A 26441-nucleotide genomic window follows, 5' to 3' on the forward strand; every position below is an offset into this window, starting at 1 on the left:
CCAGTCTGTTGTTCCATGTCCAGTTCTAACTGTTGCTTCCTGACCTGCATACAGGTTTCTCAAGAAGCAGGTCAGGTGGTCTAGTAAGCCCATCTCTTTCAGAATTTTCCACAGTTTATTGTGATTCACACAATCAAAGGCTTTGGCATAGTCAATAAAGCAGAAATAGATGTATTTCTGGAACTCTCTTGCTTTTTCGATGATCCTATCTCTTGAAAAAATTTCTTCAGTTTGTTGTGATTCACACAATCAAAGGCTTTGGCGTACTCAATAAATGGCATACAGTCCATAGAGTCACAAAGACTCAGGCTGATTGAAGTGACTGAGCATTCATACTTACCATGTTTTATAACTTAAGAAGAAATTCAGGCTTAAGGAATATTCTTGTTACAGGTATATCCTTATCCCAATATGTGGATACATCAGAGGTAATTTGTCCTGTTTTAACACACAATATCATTTTTTCTATTCCTACTCTACTTAGGAGCTATTCATCCTTTCACTAACCCTTCATTCATTTTACATCCAAGCCTTCCTAGCCCAGCTTTTGTTTGATTTTCACAAAGATTTCTTCCTCAGACACTGTATGTTATTTGTTTCATTATCATCATCTGTATATTACCAGGATAGCAAAGTGGAGTGGTTAGTGCGGTAGGAAGCAATGGCAATCTTTTGACAATTCAGTGGTCAAAATAACATTGCTAGACTCCTCAAAAATCAAAGTTATGATGTTCCCAGGTAACAAAGAAATAGGAAAATGCTACCTATTGTGGTTGGAAGAGCTGTCTGAGAATCTCAGCTTTACTAGTGAGAAAAATGATGTAAGTCTGAATATCAAGGTTAAAAACTGCACAACTTGGAAGCTGTAGATTTCAAACAGTAGTTCACCTTTTCTAGGGAAACAGTGGTTTATGAAGAGCACTGTGATGTATAGGGTGAACAAATATTGGCCACGTTTGTTGAATCAGTGTTCAATATACAATTACATTAAGATCTTATGTCACTAATATTAAACATAATGTACACAGAAGCATGAAAAATAATTCTCTTTTGCATAGTATTTGTTTCAAATACTAATATCAGTACTATAGTTTCCTAAACTGAGATACTGAGTCACGTGTTATGTTCTTATACCTCTTTATTTGATCATATCCTTTTAGGCCCAAGTAAAGAGTCGGACACAACTGACGCAGCAAAGAGCTCAAATGCTCACAAAATCTTTGCATGTCAGAATCCTCTGTAGCACTTCATTGTAAAGGAGGGGATGAGGCTGTGTACTCACATTTGCAGTCCATCTGTTATGTCCTCAGTAATTTGCTAGGAAACTGAGTGTGTTATTTCACTGCATCCTCACAATAATAAGAGACAGAGCTATGATCTCCATTTGACAGAGAAGAAACTGAGTCCCAGAAAGAATCATTGACCTAAGCAATGTCTAATAGGATCGCTAAGACACAGGCCAGGCCATTGAGCCACAGTAGCCCAACGCTTGTTCCATTACACTAAGGCAGCCTTCCTACAAGAGAAAATAAAAACATCGTCATGTGTTTTCAAAAGTCCTTGGCTTTGGTGGACATCATCTTACAGCCAGGCTTCAAAGATACTTGATTCACTGTTATGTGAAACTTCATGATGTGAATGGTGAAATATGGAACATGAGTGCTTCTTTTACACCAAACCATGAACCGTATCAGTTGAATACCATAATAAGTATCCAACAAGGATAAATGGAAATCTACTTTTTATGACTAAACAGAAAACTCATAATATAACTTAATCTTAAAATAATCCACAGATGCATTCTAAATGAGTTCACCATACAAAAAAATCTAATTTTTAGATTTTTGTTGAACTGTCCCACTTTACAGAGTGATCCACTGCACTGGAGGGTGTGCAGTGTATGGATGTGCATGTAGCATGTTCTTCAAAACATTTTAAACTATTTCAAATGAGCTTTTAGATATTATATTGAGAATTTTCTATTAACCCTAAATTTTAGGAATATGTCATTTCTTAAAAAGAAGTATGGCATACAAAGACAATCTCCTAAAGCTTTATGCTGAAATTATATTCTACCATTAAAATATTTAAAAGACAACAGATGAATTAATTTTGTGCATAATACATATAAAATATATTATATTAATTAACCATTGAACAACATGCATTATTACATTGTAGAAACTCTTCTTACTTCCATGACTTGTCCTATAACCATTAGAAGATTTTTAATGTTCCTGGGGAAAAGGGTTCATTCATTATCTTTTTAGGTTTGCTCAAGGACCTGGAAACAGGGGGATGTCCTGGATGACCTTTAAAGAACCCTTCTATTCCTATGGCTCTGAAATAAATTAAAGTTTTATGACCACATTATGCATAAGCATCAGTGGATCTGGAAGACAATGAGGATGAAGCCTGTGCTCAGACTCTCCCTCCCGGTATTTATGCTTCCTACTCATTTCATGCATAACTAATTTCATATAGCAATTGGTAATCGCATCTTGGTAATGACACCACAGGCATCACAAAACAATTGCAATCATGGCCGCAATTCATTGTAACTACAGCAAAATGCCAGCACTGAAGCTGAAATACCTTCCTGACCCACCCAAAAGTAAAGGATTAGAAGAACAAAATATAGCTTTGAAACGGTCACCTTCACTAACTAGCTTTTAGTTCTAAATACTCTGGGTTCCTACTTTTTTTTTTTAATTTTCAAGGACATAATGATTTATTAAGACTGTGAGGCCTAGAATTACCCCTCCATTCCACAAAAAATGGCACACATAACTTGTTTGTACTACTTTACTGATGCCACTGTATTTGTCAAACTTCATTGTTTTAAAGACTTGCTGATTCTTACACATAATGTGGTCATAAATAGAAGTGTAAATATTTTCCTGACATGTTTCTTCCATTAAGTCAACAAAAGTAAATTTAAGGATAAGAAGGGATTATCATAAACTTGTTAAAATAGCAAAAATCATTGCTCTTTTATTCCTGGAATTGAAAGACAGTATCTACCTTTGATACCTCCAAAGTCTACTTGGAATATGCCAATAATACTACAATAATTAATAGCATACATTTTGTGGCACTTTTAAATCTTACAGACCACTTCCCATCTTATTATTTTATCTTATAAAATTCTGTTAGGTAAATAAAGCCAATATTATTATGTCAAAATCATAAATGAGGTATCAGAGGCCCAAAGGACCTAAGGAATATTTCTATTGTCATCCAGGTTCATTCCCAATTACTATGAATTGACTACTACCTCTTACTTAGTGTATGGCAATCCAGAAGCCCAAAGCTATCGGCAAGGGAATCTGGAACTGGACATTTAGTGGCTGGGACTCTGAGCCTGGCCTTTTTGTCCTCCTGGCTCATTAGAGCTATTGCTACAATGGGCTGAGTTGTGCTCCAACTCTTCTGGGATGGAACAAAGGTGTATATGATCATGGTAAAGAATGGTCATTCTCTATGACTGTTTCTTTGCTGTTGTTCAGTCTCTATGTCAAGTCGGGTCTGACTCTGTGCCTCCACAGACTGCAGCACACCAGGCTCTTCTGTCCTCCACTATCTCCCAGAGTTTTCTCAAATTCATGTCCATTGAGTCAGTGATGCTATATAAACATCTCATCTTCTGCCTCCCCTTTCTCCTTCTGCCTTCAGTCTTTCCCAGAATCAGGGTCTTTTCCAATGAGTCAGCTTTTCACATCAGGTGGCCAAAAGATTGGAGCTTTAGCTTCAGCATCAGTCCTTCTAATGAATATTCAAAGTTGATTTCCTTTAAGATTGACTGGTTTGATCTTGCAGTACAAGCTGACTGTTTCTACCATCTTATTAATTAATAGTAAAGACATTGTGTTTTGTTGAGCAAGAGTTTCTGTTTTGAATCACTTCAAAACCATGGAGTTACTACTCTTGTTCTTCTTTAGCCTTGGAATATTGGGTGGGGACAGTTTAGGTGAAGCAGGGTTAGTTTACCCTAGTCAACTCTTTCCTAACTAGTCACCATGAAAGAACAGACCTATAGACTCCATTGTATATTACTAATATTACCAATTGTTAAGCTATATTTGTTCCATTTGATTTAACAAATACATTTCAGGAAATTATCCATGAGTCTGTGAGTGAACTTGGTCAAAGTTCAATCTCCCCAGTTATTACATGATGTATTTTACTCTTAAAATAGTAAATATTGTCATTTGTAAGCTCTAATGATTCTATTTGCCTGAATAATTATGTTTCTGTTTTCTTTCTCTCACTATAGACCATATCTGTGATTTTTTTAAAAAAATCAGAAATATATAATCTTTATTGACTTCAAATATTTCAGGAGTATCTCTTTGGTGTTAAATAATAGTGGCACCAAAAATCAAACAGTAAATATATCTGTTAAGGTGCTCATGAGAACAACCCTAACGGCCCCCAGTAGTCTCCAAGGACCCAGCCCACATGAGTAACTGTCCATTGGAAACTTACTACCAACAATCTTTTAAGAGAGTTCTTAGCAGAAACCATTCCTCACAGGTCTCACAGACAGAGTGAAAGGAAAGGAGGGGATTATGATTTCAGAGATAAACTACAGAATTAAGATTCGTTTCACTTTCTCAAGAAAAGAGTGTGGGTAGTGTGTGTGTGTGTTTTCAGGTGAGCACTCAATCATATCCAACTCAGCAATTCCAGGGGCTGTGGCCCCCCAGAGTCCTCCATCCATGGGATTTCCCAGGCAAGAATACTGGAGTGCGTTGCCATTTCCTGCTCCAGCAGATATTTCTTACCTAGGGACTGAACTTGCATCTCTTGCATCTTTTGCACTGGTAAGTGGATTCATTACCACTAGGTAGGGAGGCAGTCTCTAAATAAAGGAAAGAACACTTTCACTTCTGAATTGTCAAAAGTTCACAGTCACCAAATACATTATAAAATTACATGGTGCAGAAAAATGAATGAGCTTCGAAATCCCCAGGAAAAGTGAAGCAGGGGACTCTGGTCTATCTTAGATATACTAAAGTAATAGAAAGCTGTTTCATGCACTACCAGAAAACAGCAAAATTAACAATAAATAAACAGTTGGGAAAGGAGCAAATGAAAGCACATTAAAGAAAGATCATATCAAAGTGAGTTTGCATACATTAAATTATTAATTATTAATCATTTTATTTAATTATTATACTTGATATGAAATGTGTTGGCTCTTTCTGTGTAGTTTCAGTGATATTATTTTACATACATTTTGATGAGTTACTGTTACACTTATAAAGCAATAAAATCTTTAGAAAAGGAAACTTATTTGGTTCTGATTTCAAAGAAGTAATGACTTTTAAAATTGTGCAACTTAGAGTTTATTAGTCATTCACTCTAAATCACAGTTTGAATTTAATAGCCTTCTTTCAATATTCAGCCTGAAAAATCTCATGATTGTGGAAAATGTATAGAGAAATATGTCTGTACGCACCTGGACTTTGGTATAAAGCACGTGTCAGCTGAAGAAAAGTTAGTTCTTAAATTTCCCCTTCACTTCATACAAGCTATGAAGTTTTAGCAATGATTCTTTGGAAACAAATCTATTGAAGAGTTCTTAATAAAGTGCTAGCATGAACATTTGAGACTTTTCTTGACATTTTAATTTTAATAAAAAATAAAATAAATCTGTCAATCCATTCTCTTGTGGGAAATGAATTCATTCATTTTTTTTCTATTTATCACTAAATACTCAAGTATGATTCTGTAAGAGTTATTTAATGCTCTTTTTCTTCTATTTCTATGTTTGGCCTCCAGAATGATATAAGTGGACACAGTTATTTAATAGTTGAATACAGTGTTCTATGTACAGTGCATCAAAAACACCCTAAAGAACTATGAAAAACAGTATGGAAATTCCTTAAAAAACTAGGAATAAAACTACCAAAATACCCAGCAATCTGACTACTGGGCGTATACCCTGAGAAAACTGTACTCCCAAAAGACACATGTACTCCAATGTTCATTGCAGCAAAATTTACAATAGTCAAGACATGGAAGCAACCTAGGTGTCCATTGATAGATGAATAGATAAAGACATTCTGGTACATATATACAATGGAATATTACTCAGCCATAAAAAGGAACAAATCTGAGTCAGTTGAACTGACATAGATGAACTTAGAGTCTGTTATACAAAATGAGTCAGAAAAAGAAAAACAAATATCATATATTAACTCATATATATATAGATTCCATATATATATATATAGAATCTAGAAAAATGGTACTTACTGATGAACTTGTTTGCAGGGAAGGAATACAGAATACAGGAAAACAGAGAGCAGACTTGTAGACACAGTATGGGAAGAAGGGGGAGATGATTTGAGAGAGTCACATGGAAGCATGTACATTACCAGGTGTGAAATAGATAGCTGGTGGGAAATTGCCGTATAACACGGGGAGCTCAGCCCAGTGCTATGTGATGACTCGAGGGATGGGCTGGGGTAGGAGGTGGGGAAGAGGCTCAAGAGGAAGGAACCATATGTACACCTACGGGAGATTCACTTCGCTGTGTGTTAGAAACCAACACAACACTGTGAATCCTCTAATTAAAAATAAATTTGTTAAAATGACCAAAAAAGCTTGCAACAATGAATCCGCTAATTTTGGGTTCCTGTTAAGTTTCATAGAGCCTATTTTCTTCCCTATGCTCATTATAGTGGTTTTGCCATAAAACTTTATATGCACACAGGAGCACAGATTCTAGGTGGGGAGAAGCATAGTAAACATGCCTGACTACTCTCTCTTTCCTTTGATTTGAAAATCAGGGGTTACACAGAGCATTTAGAGCTGGTTCTAAGTAGTCATTTATTGTAAATAGTAAGGTACTGTGACATCTTCAGGAAGCTCAGTGACTAATAAAGTCTGCTATGGAATCCAAACCTTGTTGCTAACATGACTCTTCCTTCCCATCATAATTTGTTTATTTTTGAGAGTATAGAAAGCCATCCTCTTTCACATGGAGACAGACACCCTCCTTCCACCAAAATGCCAATATTTTTTATTCTATTTGTTCCACAATAGAGCCTCCAATCTGCTGTGCTCAAATAACATTATGGTATATTTCCATTATTCATATTAGAAAGTAATCAACATAGAATCAATAGAAAGCATGTTTACTCAATAATTAATTAAATTTCCTACAGAAAATGAATGTGCAATAATGTAGTAACCTGTGCTACAAAACAATGTTTTGTTTTGTTTTTTTTCTTATTTGGGCCAAGGTTGCCATCACCCATCTCAAAAGGATCAGAATAAAATATGGGAAATTACTGAAAAAGTACCATAGGAGACAGGCAATGTGACCATTGGCGAAATAAAGACATGTTCATTGCACTCAGACCTCTGGAACATATCCTAAAATGACTTAACAAACATTGTAGTCTTCAATAGAGGATAACATCATACAAAATCTGGGGTAGAACAACAAAAGGGTAATATCCGCTAAGATCCATCAATGGGGCAGTGTATCGGGGTTCAGTCTGGTGATGCCTGGATGGCAAGTGTTTGCCTAGAGTCATGGATTCTTTAAACTGTGAAATATTAGCAATAGAATTCATCGAATCCACTCCAGTATTCTTGCCTGGAGAATCCCATTGACAGAGGAACCTGGTTGGATACAGTCCATGGAGCAGCAAAGAGTTGGACACGACTGAGTACACAAGAATGAATCTCTATTATAAGGTTGCTGTAAACCTTAAATTAGCAAATACACAGAGCAATTTGTAGCACTGAATGAAATGTTCAAGTGTTTATTTTTATCATGAGATGTGAAAGAAAAAAATCAGTTTCCAGAGGGTAGATGGTAACTCTTTATACTCTGTTCAGTTTTGCTATGAACCTCAAACGCCTCTGAAAAATAAAATTTAGTTTTAAAAATCTGGGATATTTTGTCTATTTCATATAATTTAGAAACTCTTTTCCTTCACCTTCCTGTTTCCACCTGGAGGAACTTCCATTAAGAACATACTTCAAGCCTCTCTGGGGCCTTAGTCTCCTGGGAAAGAAACACTTGCCTGGTGGATGTATTCGGGAGAAGGAGCTGATGATTATGAAATTAACAGCTTTGCCTTTCCTATTTTCATGAACCCATCTTTGCAGGAAGAATTCTTCCTGGTGTTGGTCTCTACATGGACCAGGCCCCATAGGTATGACCTGTTAGTTATCCAGCCTTGTCAGAGACTGGCTGGATAAATCTAATTCTGAGATTAGGAATTAGCAAGCCCAGCAGAGCTGCAGTTCTAAAGTCAGTTTCTCCAATTCAACTTTTTAGGTATCAAAGCTGGTATTTTGATTGCCATTTTTTTTAGAAAAAATTTTTCTAAAAAAAATGGCAAAAAAAAAATAAAAATAAAAATAAAAAAAATGGCAAAAACAAAAATTATCTACCAAAAATTTTTCTAACAACTACCTTTGTATTCATTTTGAATTTGCATTGGGAAGTGAGGTGTTTTTTATTGACCCTCTAAAGATGCAGCACACTTCTTGGGGACTCTCAGTACATATCTATTTGTGCTACAAGTTGGGGTAGCGTTAGAAAAGAAAGAAAGTGAAAGTCACTCAGTTGTAGCTGACTCCTTGTAATCTCATGGACTGTAGCCCACCAGACGCCTCTCCCCATGAATTTTCCAGGCACCAATACTGGAGTGGGTTGCCATTTCCTTCTCCAAAGTATCTTCCCAACCCAGGGATTGAACCCAGGTTTCCTTCATTGCAGGCAGATTGTTTACCATATGAACTACCAGGGAAACCCTTTTACCTTCAAATTGCCCATTGTATTTAACCAAGAAAACCCAGACATTCATGGATAGATGTGTGTGTGTGTGTGTGTGTGTGTGTGTATGATTGTGTCTTTCTGTGCCTAAAACTAACACTTATGGAACAAGACTTACTAGAATATGTTGTGGATCATGCTGGTGATAGAAAAAAAAAATTGCTGATACCCTCAATCAGTTCTGAAGATACCACCTTAGATAATCTATTCAGTCTAAACCTCAGCTTTTGTTGTTGTTTTTATTGTTGTTGCTATTCTATTTAAAATGATAACAACCACACCGACATTGGTGGCTTATGATGAGAAGAATATGGAAAATCTTGGACACATATTAGTATCTTCAGTACATACTGATTTCCATCTTGCATCAACTTCTTTCCAGATGTGTGTGTGTGTTTACGTGTGTGTTAAGTCACTTCAGTCATCTCTGACTCTTTGCGACCTCATGGACTGTAGCACACCAGGCTCCTCTGTCCATGGAATTCTCCAGGCAAGAGTATTGGAGTGGGTTGCTATGCCCTCCTCCAGGGGATCTTCCAGACCCAGGGATTGAACCTGCATCTCTTATGCCTCCTGTGTTATCAGGCAAGTTCTTTACCACTCGTGCCTGTCTCAAATAAGTAGCATCAATTCACTAAAAATGTGATTCTCTTATGTGTCCATGCGGCACAGGGAATTCTAACTGTTCCATGGACCTGGTTAACCCTACTTCAGTTGTTTTTCTAAATGCTAGTTTCCTCAAGGAAGTCTTTATTAATAAAAATTATATCCCCATTTACTTTCTCCTGACCTCTTGTGCTTCACCATACCGATCAAATTTTTTAATGTCATATACACCCTTACAATTATTTGCTTAAAGTTTATTCCCAACAAGAAAGCCAAAGTCACAAGAAAAAATATCTCAGTCAACATGATTAAAAACTGTTCATCTAAGACCTAGCACAGAATAGGAACCAAATATTTGTTAAATGAATAAATTTTAAAGAAAGTGTTCATACAATGTAAATGTCAGATAAGTGCAAGAGCAAGCAAGAATTTTTGGTGAATTCTTTCACCTAAAGTATCAAGTTGTGATAGAGGGTTATACTTTTGTTTTTTATAGACTGTCATAACCACAGCTGAGCAATATCTCACTCGACAGTCTTCATTCTTTTAAAATCAATAAACATGCTCCAAAAGTGAATTAGAAAGGTCGCAGCTGAAATGCATGCCGTCAAGCCGTCATTAGAGACATAAGGGCATGTATGTCCACCCACACACCCTGTCACGCCTTGAGGTTATGAGGGTTGCTATATCTGCTACTCAAGGAGAATGGTCAATATTTATATCTAGTGTGGATCTCCCAAACATTATTTCATTTTCCAGAGAGAGTGCCTTTGGCCCCATGAATTTCCCCAAAAGCATCTTTGGTAAAGCATGTCTGTAGCCCTCAACGGAGGGTCATTCACTGCAGCATGCACGATGTGCCTGTGTCAGAGAACAGTCTCTCTAATGGCATGATTCATGGGTATACAGCCCTTCCTTTGCTCTTCCAAATGCCTCTATAAAGAAGTGGCAGTGAAATTTAAAAGGTACTTACTTAAAATACAGATTGTTTGCAAAGTATATTAGCTAAAATTCAGCCAAGCCAAACTCAAATAAACTAAGGCCATAAAAGTAATACAATGCTTTATTATGTCTTAAGGCTTGTAGTGTCCTTTATTAGAAAGCCACTCCAAATAGCCAATCTTTCTGCCTTTCTCTTTAGTAACTAGTAATAAGGAAAGCTTAGGAAAGGCATGCATCAAATGCTTTGCTATGAACACTTGGAAGGGACAGAGGAACTCTGATTTATTGAATCTGAATCTGCTTTAGTGCACCGAGGGACAATTAGCATTACAGATTGCTCACTGTTTACTCTCAGGACATAAAAACAGAGGAGTTGGATACAAACTTTCCCTCCTTGAACAGCTAAGAAAAGGTCTGGTCACTGCCAGATTCTTATCAAGATGACACACACATTTAACCACAAATATCGCAGGAGTCAGGTTGGGCTTCCCTGGTGGCTCAGGGGGTAAGGAAGCCTCCTGCAATGCAGGAGACCTCAGTTCGATCCCTGGGTCAGGAAAATACCCTGGATAATGAAATGACTATCCACTCCAGAGCTCTTGCCCAGAGAATTCCCTGGACAGAGGAGACTGGCAGACTACATTCCATGGGGTTGCAAGAGTCAAACACGACTGATCGACTAACACACAACAACGATTACAGCAGTCGAGTTAGCCGGATTCAGTGGAAACAGTGCTGACTTTGGATCCAGACAGAGCTGGATTTAAATCGCGGTAACTAACTCTGCACTCACTGTTGCCTTCGGAAATTTGTTCATAGCACTCTGAGCCTTAGTTTTCCACCTATAAGTTGGGTAAGTGCTGCTGACTTTAATGGTTGCTTCTCAGTTACTCATTATGTGTAAAACATAACACAGTGCCAGATCACAGGGTGTATTCAATCCATTTTATTTGTTGTCAACATCATTATCTATATATGATGCAAAGTGGGCCAGGACAGGTAATGTAAAGGAGTGAAGTTGTCCTTGCCTACAAATGAGATTGATGGAGTCCATCATAAAGGAAAGATCTGGGTAGTGGTCACAATACTGTCACAGATTCCTTTTGATGACTATCCTTTCAGACCTTCCAACCATCGTTTCTGTATTTTTAGTTTCTCAGACAATTATGATTGATACCTTCTTTTCATTCGTTAAAGCATCCCTTGTATCACATCCTAAATCTACATAAAAAGATGAAGAATAACTAAGCAATCTTGTCGTGATCCCAGAGCTCCTTCTAATCCCAGTCCCACTCTCCTCTGACTCTCATGCAAACTCTTTGAAAGGGCAGACGTGACTTTGTTCCACGTAATCATTTTCTCGCTTTAAAACTTGAAGGTGGTTTCTGCCCCCACAACTCAAGCAAAACTGCAACCACTGAAGTCAGCAGTAACTCCCCAGCTGTCAAATCCAACAGCTATTTTTTGGCATTCATGAATCCATTCTCTGCTTCATCTGCCAGTACCTTCAACCCTTTAAAGCGCTCCGCATACCTCTGGCCTCCCTCCCACAGCAGTCTCTGCCTTTGCAGATGCCTCCTCCCTTGCCCACCCAGGAAACCTCATGCTTCCTTCCATTTCTGTTTTTAGTCCTTTGCTCTCCTGATTCTGCAGACTGTTTCAAGTCACTCGGATGATTTTTGAAACAGACCTGCACTAAAGATTCCTAAATCACTCTCTTTAGACAGATCATGAGCTTTGGTTTCAAGCATGTTTATCTGAATATCTCCTAGACTTCAGTGTTCTTCATCTGACATCTTGAAACCAACATGTCCAACACTACATTTATTAATTTCTTCCTGACATTACACTTTCTTCCATAATCTGTTTCTGAGTTAGACCCTTGAACGTACATACATTCCCAAGCTATGGGTGTAGGGAGTCTGGGTACTCTGTCTCCATGACTCGGCACTCCCCAATATCAATTGACAAGGTCCTTATTTCAGTTTTTCTCAAACCTGTTACCGCCTCTGTGTCATTATTACCTTTCTTCTCTAGGCACATACATGTGTGTCCTAACTGGTTGTTCCTATCAAATCTTCTTTTATATCACTGACAGGATCATCTATTTAAGTATAATTCTGATTATGTCATTCATTTCTTAAAGCCCTTCTTTGACCATCCCTTAGTTAATCAACCCAATGTGGCTCCTTAACGTGGTGCATTTAATGTCTCAGAGGTCTCTAGACTGCCCTTTTTTTTTTTTAATTCAACATATGACTTTCAGTAATCACTATCCTTCCTAAAATATGAACGCTGAGGATTTGGACATTAGACATAAAAACATTTGGTGAAGTAACTTGAAACCAAATTCATCTTCAATAGCGATGCTTCACGAGGCAGTTTTAATTCCTTTACATCAGGCTTTCTTTTGGATCCCATTTGTCGCATTCCGTTGGTTTTTCCAGGTGGTGGAGTTGGTAAAGAAGCTGCCTGCTAATGCAGGAAACACAAGAGACTCAAGTTTGATTTTGGGGTCAGGAAGATCCCCTAGAGGAGGAAATGGCACCCCACACCAGTACTCCTGCCTAAAAAATTCAAAGGACAGAGAAGTTTTGCAGACTATAGTCCATGGGGCCAAAAAGAGCTGGATATGACTGAACACAGATTCATCCATTCATTCATTGGTTTGGATTTAGACCAGACATTGTCAACACGGGTTGCCTGGTGGAAATACCTGAAAATATTATCTAAAATAATGTTGAGGCCTTGATCCCACTTCTAGAGTTTCTGATTTAGGTGGTCTGGAACACAGCTTGAGAATTAGAATTTTTTTAAGTTCCCAGGTGATTTAGTTAAAGTTCAGAGCAGCTATCTATATATTTATTATTTTTAACTGTGAAAGGTATAAATATTTCAACTACATGATGTTTATTTCTTTTTTACATTCGTTCCTTTACTCTTTCAGTCCACAAGTATTGACTGAAAACCAGCTCAATAAGTGGTTGGGCATCATGATAGCCACTTGGATATGCTGGTAAATAAGGTGGTAATAACATGGACCCACCATGTTCAGCATTATCGCCACCTACTATAGATGACTATAGTAGATTCTACTACCCAATTGACACTGTCACCTACCTGTCTGACAACTCAGAATCATCTCTATGAATGACTGGAAGTCGCTTCCAGCCATGAAGACAGCTGCTTCTGAAGAAACATCGTGGGTGCCAGCATGTCATTAACAATGACTAGGTATCCCTCTCTCAGATTTTTCATGAACCTTCTTTCTAAAAGCCAACTGAGCTTCTGTAACTTTCTCTTTTCAATTCCTTCTTTCTCCAGACAGAAACTTTCATTCATTTCCCAATTATTCTCTCACTGCTAAAGTGCTAAAGTTTGAAATGTTAGGATTGAACAGCACTTCAAGAATTTTGGTCCACAGACTAAGCTAAATTAGCTGATCATGTAAAAAAACTGTATGTGATTTGGTTCTTACTATTCATTTTTTTTAAAGAGAGGCAGGAAGATATCACCAAAGGCAAATCCTGCTAATTACATAGAAACACAATAATTTTGCGTTTGACAAATATTTAATGCTAGAACAGTAGATACTACTACTACTTCTAGCAATAATAATAATAATAATATAATGATAGTTACATTTATTGAGGTGTTTTCTTTTTTAATCAGGCATTTTTTTCTTTACTTGAATTAGCTTATTTCATTTTTCAGTGGGAAACAAAAATGAGACTCTGTGTAATATTTTAAAATAAAAGGAAAACTGAGCACAGAGAATTTATACACTGGTGTTGGCCTTCCTAGTGTTAAAGAAATGAACGGGGACCTGACATTCTTTAACATTTAGATACACTCTCAAAACGCCCTTGTATTTGAGCTACAAGCTCTTCAAAACCTCTCACTGCAGATGACTATTTTTGCTTGTTTTGTGAAAAGTGGCCTTGTTTTCCAGTTAATGTTTTCATGAGGCACTTAGTTCATGAGTTTCAATTCAGCAGAATTCCAGAGAAGAATGCTTTTATAATGTTTTAGATAAAAGTAAGGACGTCAAAATCTAATCCATGGTATCAGAGTTTTGCCAGAACGTTGTTCAGACTGAAATGAAAAACAGGATCTCCCAAGGGAGTTCTCTTCCATAATGAAATCATTGAAATACGAAGGGCCCCAGGAGGAGGACTTTCAAAGCTCTAGCCACTGGCAAATAAGAAACCAATTGAGATTTTGTTTGTAAAAGAAGATGGTGTAATATTCCTATAGTTTGATATTGGGAAGGAAGCCAGAAATCTAAATTGTGGACCATCTGGAGAAGAAATATAATGAAGAAAGCCAACAAAAATATAATTACAACAACTGGCTTAGAAATAACAACTGCATTGATTAAGAACAGCCTAAGTAGGGATGTCAAGAGCACAATCTGAGTTAAATTTCCATTTCAGTTTCATTGTAGGAAATGGAAGAAAATGCTCTTGTTTGGAGTCTGGACCCCCATATGCAAGAGATATGAGAAGAATTCAGTAAAAGATCAGATGTGAAAAAACTGACACTTACATCTCTGCCTTTGTGAGTTCAAAACAAACAAATAATTGAAGAGTGTCAAAGATATGTCATAATCTATGGTTGGTGCTACCAGGGAATACAGAGATCAGGCAACAATCTTTTCCTCCAGAAGCTTAAATCTGCCCATACATATAAAATCACAGTCTCCATACTAGTTGAAGACTAAAATGACTACAATAGACTCAGATGCAGTCATTCAAAAATAATCCATAGTACATCAATCAGAACTTCTCTACTTCCTGTACCAAACAGGAATTAATTGAATTGATAATTAGGAGGAACAAATTTTTAATATATGCAAAAATGCTTTCATTCCTTTAAAATAATGTGGCACCATTATGTTAAGCATGGATACCGAAATAAATGTAAATATATATATACACACACACACACACACACATACTTTTCCTCATGCCGTCACAGATTTGAAGAAAGGGAATTTTGTGGGGTTTTTTAATGATTAAGAGGCAATGAGTGAAGAAACAAAATAAGATATAGCTTTGATATCAAGGTGAAATGGAGATTATAGGAGGATTTCTAAGAGTAGGTTTCCTTAAGCTGAAGGGTGGCCAAGTATTAATATTTCTTAGGAGGAGAGAGGGCAATAGATGAAAGGCACCTGAACAGAAGCTCAGTCCCCTGCCTAAAAGAAAGTCTGGAACATTAATGAAAAGTAGTGAAGTCGCTCAGTCGCGTCCAACTCTCTGCAGCCCCATGGACTGTAGCCTACCAGACTCCTCTGTTCATGGGATTTTCCAGGCAAGGGCACTGGAGAGCACTAGGAAAACATCACATTTTTGGTATGTGTGGAGTCAAGAGAGGTTAGCAGATGTTTCAGTGGTCAAATTGTTAGGGCCATACATGCTAAGCAAAAATTAAAAGTAAAGTCTGACTCTGAAATTACTGAGAAATCGGTTCTTGATTCTTTGCAAGGAAGTGACACAGACTGATCTGCATAACAAACTACACCTCAAAGTGTGACTATACAGAAAATTAAACAGATTTGGGATCCAGAGCAAGAGGAATCTGCAAAGACTGTGAACAATGCAGGCAGATCTGACTGCTTTACCCTTTAATAATCTCAAAATCTCAAATCATCACTCCAAACTATTCTTCATTTTTTGTCTACTGAGAAAGGCTGAAGCATTTATTATCTACCCTTTCTGAACATATGCTATTGCTTCCCCTTCAGCTACAAGATGTGGCTATTGCTAGATGTTTGTGTTTTAACATAAAGAATTTTACAAAATTATATGTAAAACATATAACCTTTTTTTCCTTTAGGGCATTCACTTTTTGTGTAGCATTCAACATTTTATTCAAGAGGCTGTAAATATATACATATTTTCTCTTAGTAGTTTTACAATATTGTTGATTATTTTTAAATTATAATCACTTTGGAATTGTGATCAATTTGGTATCCAGGGAATTCCTTGGTGGTCCTGTGGTTAAGACTCCACGCTTTCACTGTGGAGAGCCCAGGTTCCATCCCTGGTCAGGGAACTAAGTTCCCATAAGCAGTGCACCGCAGGCAAAAAAAAAAAAAAAAAAAAGCCAAAAAATTTTAGTATACAATATAAAGCATAAATAAGCATATTTTTCTTCCAGAAGGGTATTACTAATACTTTTACAATGTCTGAACCTTAGGAGCTGCTGGGTGAAGGGTTCACAATATTTCCTATAGATTTTTTTTTAACTACCAATGACTCTATAACTATCTAAAAATAAATGATTTTTTTAAAGGGAGTGCTACCCAACTGCTCCAACTGAAAGCTACTTTAGTACTTCAAATACTTAACTAAATGAGTAAATTCCCCCCCAGATAAATCATTCATTGAGAATTTTATTCTTCTTTTGCTCTGAATTTTGGAAGGCTAAGTATTGGTCTTCTGGTTTCCAGTATCTTCCCTAAAACACAAATCAGATTATGTTATTGATCTCCTTCATATTGGAAACTTAAAATGCCTCCATTTTAAATAGGCATACCCTTGACCAGCCTTACCCTTATCAACACCCTCCTTCCCTTCAATTGTTTATCAATGATTCTAGAACTACCAAGGTTGCTTTATAATATGCACAATCATTTGGGCCTCATGTTCACTACAGACTTAATTATCACATGCTGAGCAGAAATTCTAAATCATGATAACCCCTATCTTTGATCATGAAATATAGAATTATTATAAAATACTTAATAGTTCATTTTCAGATTTGTAACGTGAAAAGAATACAGCCTCAGAATTGCAAAGTCTTGGGACTACTTATTAGCTATGAAATGGTTTTCTTTTTCATAAATGAGGATAAGTCTGCCTACTTCACTGGATAGCCATGGAAATAAAAGCTGCTGGGAATGTGTACTGTGTCTAGTATGACAAATGACAAATATGATTTCCCCAACCCTCAGCTTCTGAAACCTTCTTAGTAAATTCTGGTAGGCAAGTTCACTTAGATCTGAAGGGAAGGAAGCAGCATGGATTTTTGATGGTGTCAATTTTAAGAACCAAAATCAGCTTGCAGCTACTTTTATAGACAATACAAGAAAGAGTCAGGATTCTTTGCACTCAACCAAAGTTGCGACACCCTGTTTACCATATAGTCAGACTGCATGTACACTCCCTACATGGAATGGAGTTTTAAAATGCAGGTCGTGGAAATTAGAGACATGAGGTATCTTAACCTCCAGTGTCCTGATATGGGCCTCACCAGTATTTTTGATGGAATGGAGAGAGACTGTGTTTGATTTCCATCAGCGTGAAAATAAAAACTTTGACATTCTTGGCAAAGGAACCTGTGTGGGTCTCCTCGATGACTAAGAGTGATGAAAAGTTAGAGCAAGCTGGATCCCCACTAATGATAAGGATAATTGGATTGGGGGTGCAGGGCTGCACTCTGTCTGGGGCACACACTCACCAGTGACGTGAGCACTCCCAGCTCAGAGCAGGCTTTGTATAATGTACAGAGCAGTCGCCTGGACTTTCTGTGTCATGAACTCAGGCTTTGGAATCCAGAACAGTCCCTAAACCACAGGGACTGACAGCTAGAGGTGTCTGTAAACAAATCCTCTTATAACTCAGAAGGGACGCTTCTATTACGATGCATCAAGGGCCTCTACAAGAATGTTTTTGCTAAAATAATAGTCTTGCTAAAAATTAGCAAGATTATTGCTAAAACATTTGGTCTACTTGAACCAAATGAGCTAACTAGCAAGGAAAAATGTATTTATGAACCAAAGTGGGCAAAATTTATCATTTTGGCCTCTACCTACTTTTACATAATCTACAAATTATATTCACAAGCATGTTTGTTAGTAAATCCTAGAGGTAATTTTTGTTTTTCCAAGGTAGCGCTGGTGAAAAAGAATCCACCTGCCAATGAAGGCAATGCAGGAGACATGGGTTCAATCCAAGGGCCAGGAAGATCCCCTGGAAGAGGAAACAGCAACCCACTCCAGTATTCTTGTCTGGGAAATCACATGGACAGAGGAACCTGGTGGGCTACAGTCCATGAGGTCACAAAGAGCGAGCATCTGAGTAAAGATTAAAATGGAATAGGGAATAAGGTTTGCAATGCTTGCTATTAACTCTTTTGATCTATCTAATTGAAATTTTAAAATTTTTTTCTTCATTTTTTTTTTCCATTTGGGTCAAGTACTAAGAGATCATTAAGATTCTTCTAAAACTTAAAAAAAAAAAAAAAACACTCACTAATATTTAAGCCACTTCAGTAATACAGAGGCAATTTCAATAAGCTTGAGGGAAGCAAGTAAATGATCTTCCAGAACGCCACATGAAAATGTCATTCATTAATTTGATCAGTTAATGAATTGGTTACAAATTGCAGGACGAACTGCCCTTAAGGTCTTTATCACTGACACTTTAAACACTGATGGGTCTTTTCTTCCTTTGTATTTTGCTGAGGCCCTTCCTGAGAGTTCTACTCTGATGCCTTTTTCTATCAGCCTATGAGATATGTCAACATTGGTCATTTACATAAAATTTGAAATATTTTTTTCAATACACTTTCTCTAATTTATTTCTAAACTATTTCTTATTTGAATTTGAAACTATGAGATTTACTTTTTCATTTCGAAGAATATGTCAAAGAACGTGTGTTCAGTCATGTACGAATTTTTGTGACCCCATGGGCTGTAGCCTGCCAGGCTCCTCTGTTCATGGGATTATCCTGGCAAGAATACTGGAGTGAGTTGCCATTTTGTCCTCCAGGGGATCGTCCCGACCCAGGGATTGAAATTGCGGCTCCTGCAGCTCTTGCTTTAGCAGGAAGATTCTTTACCACTCAGATACCTGGGGAGCCCTTGTCAAAGAATATAAATAGGTCAAAACTAATTTACCCTAAAAATCTGTGACATGTTTGAGGATGTTTCCCAGGTTTAAATCTATTTCTCCATCTTATAGAAAGTGAAAAGTGAAAATGTTAGTTGCTCAGCTGTGTCCAGCTTCTTTTGATCTCATGGACTATAGTCTGCCAGGCTCCTCTGTCCATGGAATTTTCTAGGCAAGAATACTGGAGTGGGTTGCCATTTCCTTCTGGGGATCTTCCCAACCCAGGGGTTAAACCATGGTCTACTGCATTGCCGGCAGATTCTTTACCGTCTGAGCCATCAGGGAACCCCATTTATAGAAAGCATTACATATTAATCCTTGATGTCTTCCTTTTTTTTTTTTCTAAGGAAAGATTTTAATATGAATTTAGGTCACTAAAATTTGACTAGATTTTAATTTTTCATTGATCCTTAACTGCTTTATTGGAGAAGGAAATGGTAACGCACTCCAGTATTCTTCCCTGGGGAATCCCATGGACGGAGGAGCCTGGTAGGCTACTGTCTACAGGGGTCGCAGAGTCGGACACGACTGAGCTACTTCACTTTCACTTTCTTTCACTTTAACTGCTTTATACACTATGAAAATCAATTTTGATATTTTATACCTCCAAATCATAATTCATACGTGGCACAGAAAGAAACTGTACAAAAAATTTGATCTCTCTTCTAAACTAAAATATAGTTTAGAATTGTTCATAGGAAGCAGCTACCTATCCAGAGGCTGTGTTTATCAGTAATAACTGAATTAAAGTGTCTTGTAATTAGTTCTTGATAGTGGATTTTGGATGGGAATTACGTATAGCATCTCTACACTTCCCCCTACTTTCTACCTGAATGCATACCAGTTGAATACCTTAAAGGATGCTGGAGTAACAAGATGGAAAGAATCTAGTGCCTTCTATCACCATGTCAAAGACTGACTGCCGATTCCCTTATGGAACTCTTTTGTAAGTGAAAAACCATCTTCTTTTGCTATACAGCAAGTAATCACCAAACATCATAAAACCTTAAAATCTAGAAAGTTAATGCTAAGGAAAACCCCTTCACAAGCACCATTCAATATATTACTCCGTTAGAGGGCTTATTAAGGTTTGGGGAAAAGAGAGTGCAAGTAAGAAATATATCTTTACAAAGCTGACGCACCAACTCTGGTAAATTCATTGACCTTTTCTCCACTCAGATAGCTGATTTCATAGACCCTCAAAATTTATACTTGGATCTGAACTAGAGAAAGAAATATGGAATAAAGAGAGAGGGATAGATTGAGGAGCCTACTTTTCTCCTGATTGAATAGGGGCATAGGCTAATGAATGAAGAAGAATTTTATTTGTAGTCTCCTCAATCATTCATGTGGCCTGAAGTGATTTAAGGTAACATGTTTAATTGAGGGAAAATAAATCAAGAGTATAAGATTAAAGGAGAACAACCGATACTAATTGTACCAAAACATCCTAAAATGGAAAAACAAAAGTAGAGGGATGGCTGAGGAGAAAGTAAAGGAAATGGGCCAAATCATGTAAATAAATGGGAGCAGGGATCAAATTCTAGACCCAAATGTCTCAGTTCTATTTAATTTGTATTGGTTTTCTGTCCAATCAAGCTAATGCAGTTGAATATTCATTGTTTTAAATGCTTTCTTGGATTGTATACAACATCCATTGTGAAAATCTGAAAGTATATGTAACTGGTAAAAACTTTTTTTCCCCCCTTTGGCTTTGCCCTTTGCATATTCTTAATTGTTAAGAATCCACTGGAAACTCCAAATTGATCTGCTTTCAACTTTCACATCAATGAGACATTTGGCATATATGAAAAAATAAGCTGCACAGATGAGATTCCACATGAATAAAGACAGATGCCTTTGTCTCGTGTCAAGGCAACAATGCTTTCTCATTGAGAAAGTAACTTTGTTCTGGCTATTGAGAAAGCTGATAAGGATATTTCCTTCTTCCTAAAGACCATGTCCAGTTTTGGACAGCTCAAGGCAATGATAACCAAACACCTAAATAAAGAAAAATTTTCAGATTTTTATCAAGCCCGCCATAGTTAACATGGAGACAGCAGCACTCAGCAGGGTATTTATCCCACAGTGTTACAGTGAAAAGTAAAGAAGTCATGAGATGTATGCAGTGCGGCATCTGGCAGAGAGTAATAAACAAAGCAATAGCTGATTTTTTTATTATACTTACAACCTGAGTGTACCTTCGTTTTCCCATTCTTCATAGCCCAGTCCCCTAATTTCTGTGGATCGAGAGTTTGGAGCCCTCCAGTAAATGCATTTGAGGATCCTTAGCCAATGCATATATTGCCGTGATTTCTGCTGCACCCCTTATCTGAACATAGACTTTTGTTTGCATCACTGAGATCACCCCTGTCTCACTTGTCACTGCTCTTCATGTAACTGCTGCTCTCACTAATCTAATTTGCTCCAAAGCATGGGACCATGAGCTCTCCTTTCATTTACTGGTACACAGACCAGCAGTAGTCAACAAATATTACATTTTGCTATAGGGGATCACATGAAAAACAATAGTTGTCTACAACTATACATACTAAAAAAGTTCCTGATATCTGAGCCTGGCTCCCTGTTGCTTGCAATCACTCCTATTAAAGAGTATCAGACTAAGAGAACTTAATTGGAGGAGAAAGTGGAAGTGAAAGTCACTCCATCATGCCCGACTCTTTGAGACCCCATGGACTATACAGTACATGGAATTCTCCAGGCCAGAATACTGGAGTGGGTAGCCTTTCCCAGAGAAATGTGTAAGAACTCAGGGTCATAGAAAAGTGTCATAAAATCACTGGATCATATAAAAAGAAAGGGAATTCCAGAAAAACATTTACTTCTGCTTCATTAACTATATTAAAGCCTTTGACTGTGTGGATCACAACAAACTGTGGAAAATTCTTCAAGAGATGGGAATACCAGACCACCTTACCTGCCTCCTGAGAAATCTGTATGCAGGTCAAGAGGCAATAGTAAAAACTGGGCATGGAACAATGGACTGCTTCCAAATTGGAAAAGGAGTATTTCAAGGCTGTATATTGTCACCATCTTATTTAACTTATATGCAGAGTACATCATGAGAAACGCTGGGCTGGAAGAAGCACAAGCTGGAATCAAGATTGCCAGGAGAAATATCAATAACCTCAGATATGCAGATGCACCACCCTTATGGGAGAAAAAAGAACTAAAGAGCCTCTTGGTGAAGGTGAAAGAGGAGAGTGGAAAAACTGGCTTAAAACTCAACATTCAAAATACTAAGATCATGGCATCCAGTCCCATCAGTTCAGTTCAGTCACTCAGTCATGTCTGACTCTTTGCGACCCCATGAACCGCAGCACGCCAGCCCTCCCTGTCCATCACCAACTCTCGGAGTCCACCCAAACCCATGTCCACTGAGTCGGTGATGCCATCCAACCATCTCATCCTCTGTCGTCCCCTTCTCCTCCTGTCCTCAATCTTTCCCAGCATCAGGGTCTTTTCCAATGAGTCATGGCAAATAGATGGGGAAACAGTGGAAACAGTGACAGCCTTTCATTTCTTGGGCTCCATTGCTCTGTACTGTTAGCTAGCATGCGAATTCAAGATGGAGATGCATACAACCATCCAACTCCACCTTGGCAGAAAGTCCTCAGGAAACTTTGCTAAGACTTAACAAAGGAAACAATGATACCACAAAGGAAATAAACTTGAGTGAGTATGGAGACTTCAAGTTCACGAGTTTCTTGGCTACCAGAGAACCACTGAAACGTCAAGTGATCTCAGTGGCAGTAGGTGTTAAGTATGAATCAAATGTTTCTAGGATGCGTAGTTCCTTACCTGTCTTGGAAGCCAGCACGACAAGGTAGGAGACCCTTTTTGCTGCCACCAGCCCCAAAGGCAGTTGAGGCCAAGTCGACGCTGCTCCAAGAAGGCACTCAATCAGTTACACTCAAATCACTTTCAGAGACTCTGCCCTTCCTCAACCAACAACAAACAAGTAAAAACAAGCCAACAAACAAAAACAAACAAACATAAAACAGTGGGCCCTTTTTTTCTTGAAATCAGTTTACCTATTTTTGGTCAACTTTTCCCAGCCTGAAGCTTGCTTTTCATTCAGCTCTTCGGCTCAATGAATATTTAAACATCAACACTTTTCTGGTGTCTGGATATATACCAATACATAAACCAGATGAAAATCCAGCCCCAAAGGACTTGATGTAGGAAGGGAAAAAGATAAAACACACATAACAAGTGTATAAAAACAGGTGTTAGTAACCACTATTGAGAATAATAATGTAGGGAACATAGGAGATTAGGGGAGCAGCATTAGTTACCATTTTGTATAAATGATCAAGAAAGGACTCTGTGGGGAGGTGTCGCTGAAGCAGTGACCAGAAAGAAAAACCCACGTCTGGGAGATTCATGCACCGAGCAAATAGGAAAATGGTTGCTAAGGGACAAGGCCTGGAGTGCTGACACTTTCACATTCAAAATGTTCTTTAAGTAAGTTTTTCCCCAAATGAAAGGACTTTCTCTGCAAAATTCAGAATTAGCAGCTACTTCTGGGATGCAGGTACTTTTGCAGTCCTGTAACACACTGTTCCATCTGCTATATTATAATAATGACCCAGACCATCATCACGATCTTTATTAACCACAGACCAAGACTACCTTCAAATTGGATCTTGTAGGAAAGTACGCAAAAGGGAAGCATAAAGGGAAGGAAGCTTCATAGCTTGAAATACCCATCAACCAACATCACCCTGAACCACGTCGCCTTAATTGCGTACATTTTACATCAGAAGGATGGTCTATCATATTGTGCTTCTGTGACTTCAAAATATGTGATAACTTTCCAGAGGTAGACAAGTTTCCATCAAACTGGCACAGCATATATGTGCCCAGCCTGGATGGTCAAAAATATTCTATGTATAATTAGAGATATTTATAGTCTGATTGAGGAAACAAATGTGTGCTCAATAATAACACTGAGCTTATAATAACAACTTGGCCTAGCACTGTGAATAATGATCTCTTTTTGGATGGAGGGATGCAGCAGATGTATGAGGTCACATATTAGGATATTTATTCAAATGTCAGAAGTACCAACAGGGAAAGTAAAATAGACATGACTTTGTTGGTAAGAACAGGAATTCTCTGCTTCTAAAAGATATATATTTTAGTGTTATGAAAGTATTTAACATTCTAAGTATTTTAATACTTGTCTCATCAAAAATTGAGTGCTACATGTTTCTTTATATGCAGTAATATACATTTTTAATTTTTTTTTTAAATTTACTTGCTCTTCACCCTCAATTTTTTTTAATGTTTTAATTTTCTGGCTCTCTTTGGTTGAGGATTTTTGAAAGCAACAAATAACAGTGATAAAAAAAATAAAGTGTTTTAATATAAAAACTAAAAGAACCTCAGACATGAAAAAAAATGCAATAAAATGCCTATAACTAAAAAGAAACCAATATGGTTCTAAGGTGTTAACAAATACATAGTTATAGCCTTTGCTGCCAAAAGAAGGACGGGGCAGCAATTTTACTGAGACCAAAGAAATTAAGTGATTTGCCTAATTTCAAAGAGCTTATACTTGTCAGAGTCACACCCTTAACACAATTTTAACTTTAAACACTGGCCAAACAAATAATGCTCAAGCCTTTAATTCTAAATATGAAAATGCTGCATAATTTGATGTTTTCTTGGGGGTACTTCCCTGATGGCTCAGACGGTAATGCGTCTGCCTACAATGTGGGAAACCCGTGTTCGATTCCTGGGTCGGGAGGATCCCCTGGAAAAGGAAATGGCACACCACTCCAGTACCTTGCCTGAAAATCCTGTGGACAGAGGATCCTGGTAAACTACAGTCCATGGGGTCACAGAGAGTCGGACAAAACTGAATGACTTCACTTCCACTTTCACTATCTGATTAAGGATATAAAATACGTGTTCAAGACATTAGGTACAGAGAAGAAGCTAGATGTTTCACATTGACTAAAAGCTTCCAATTACATGTCTGTATTTAATTTTTCACTACAACCCTGCAAAGGTAATAGAGCGTGCCTTACCATCTTTTTCAAGCAGGATGTATAGCTATGCTATAGTAACAAAGAATCCTTAAACCCAGTGACTTTCCACAACCAACATTGATTTCTTGTTCGTTCTGCATGTCCTGCAAATCAACTGTGACTCTGTAGTCTCTGTTTGGGATGCTACAGTTCTCAGGAAAAGAGAAACAAGAGATGCAGTAACCCACTGCATCCTAGAAATGACACAGCTCAATTCTGTCATATTCAACTGATCAAATTCTTGACTTCTGAGTGAGATGTGTTCACCTTCCCAAGTTTGGGCACAGCAAGTCCCAAGGTCAAGCCTAATGTCAGTGTCAGTGGGAAGCAAAGTTTCTCCCTTAAGAATTATATCTGAGATAGAATACAGTTGACTACACAACCTATATTATGTAGATGAGTAAAGTGGAATTCAGAGAGAGCAGGTGGTAACTGGCCAGAGTGTAGAATTCAGCTCAGAGTCAGGACTCAAGGCCGAGTGTTCATTAATCGACACTGAAATGCATTGTTTAGGAAGTCAGTTGCTTAGCAACAGAGCTAAGGCTGTCCCAAGGAGGGGTCCGTCTTGCCAGTGAAGAGCCAGAGGAACGTTCTTCCTACGCCCTGTTCCACATACACTCTGCGCATCCCTACGCTTGGTACTGTGAAGGAGAGCATCTCTGAGGAGCTTGATCTCTGAGGAAATCCTGGACTCCATAGAGCAAAGCAAGAAAATAAATATTCTGGGCTGAGTTCTGTTTGTTTGCTTTTTCCAACGGTCAAAGCAACTGAACAGACTCCTCCCTAAGTTCTTTCACATCTGCAGTAATCCGTGGAAACAAGATTGATCTGACTTCATACAACATGAAAAATCATTTCTTGTCCTTAATGCTCTTTTGTTATAGACACAAACTAAAGGAAAATGTTTTTTAATAGGGAAAAATAATACATAAACCTAGTCTGAGGTAAACACTTTCCTAATTTTTGCTGTTTGAAATGGTGGATCTTATGAAAAGAAATAGTTTTTACCTTAAAGTGTTTTCTAAATAAAAACAATATATTAAAAAGAGTGTTCAACTCATTTTTTTTACAGAATCCATAGTGTGGGGAATTCTACATTGCAAGTAATCCAATTTCTTCAACAAATAA

General features: G+C 37.7%; 1 long non-coding RNA gene across 1 annotated transcript; it reads right to left on the reverse strand.

The window, feature by feature from the left end:
* Positions 1-6668: 6668 nt before the first annotated feature.
* LOC122704320 lies at positions 6669-19201 on the reverse strand. Its single transcript, XR_006343838.1, has 3 exons — positions 19018-19201; positions 14652-14654; positions 6669-6682 (listed from the first exon to the last, which is right to left on the reverse strand). It is a non-coding gene; the product is annotated as an uncharacterized LOC122704320 (long non-coding RNA).
* Positions 19202-26441: the final 7240 nt, after the last annotated feature.

The sequence above is a fragment of the Cervus elaphus genome, chromosome 12 (genome assembly GCF_910594005.1).
Source record: "Cervus elaphus chromosome 12, mCerEla1.1, whole genome shotgun sequence".
Lineage (NCBI taxonomy): Eukaryota > Metazoa > Chordata > Mammalia > Artiodactyla > Cervidae > Cervus > Cervus elaphus.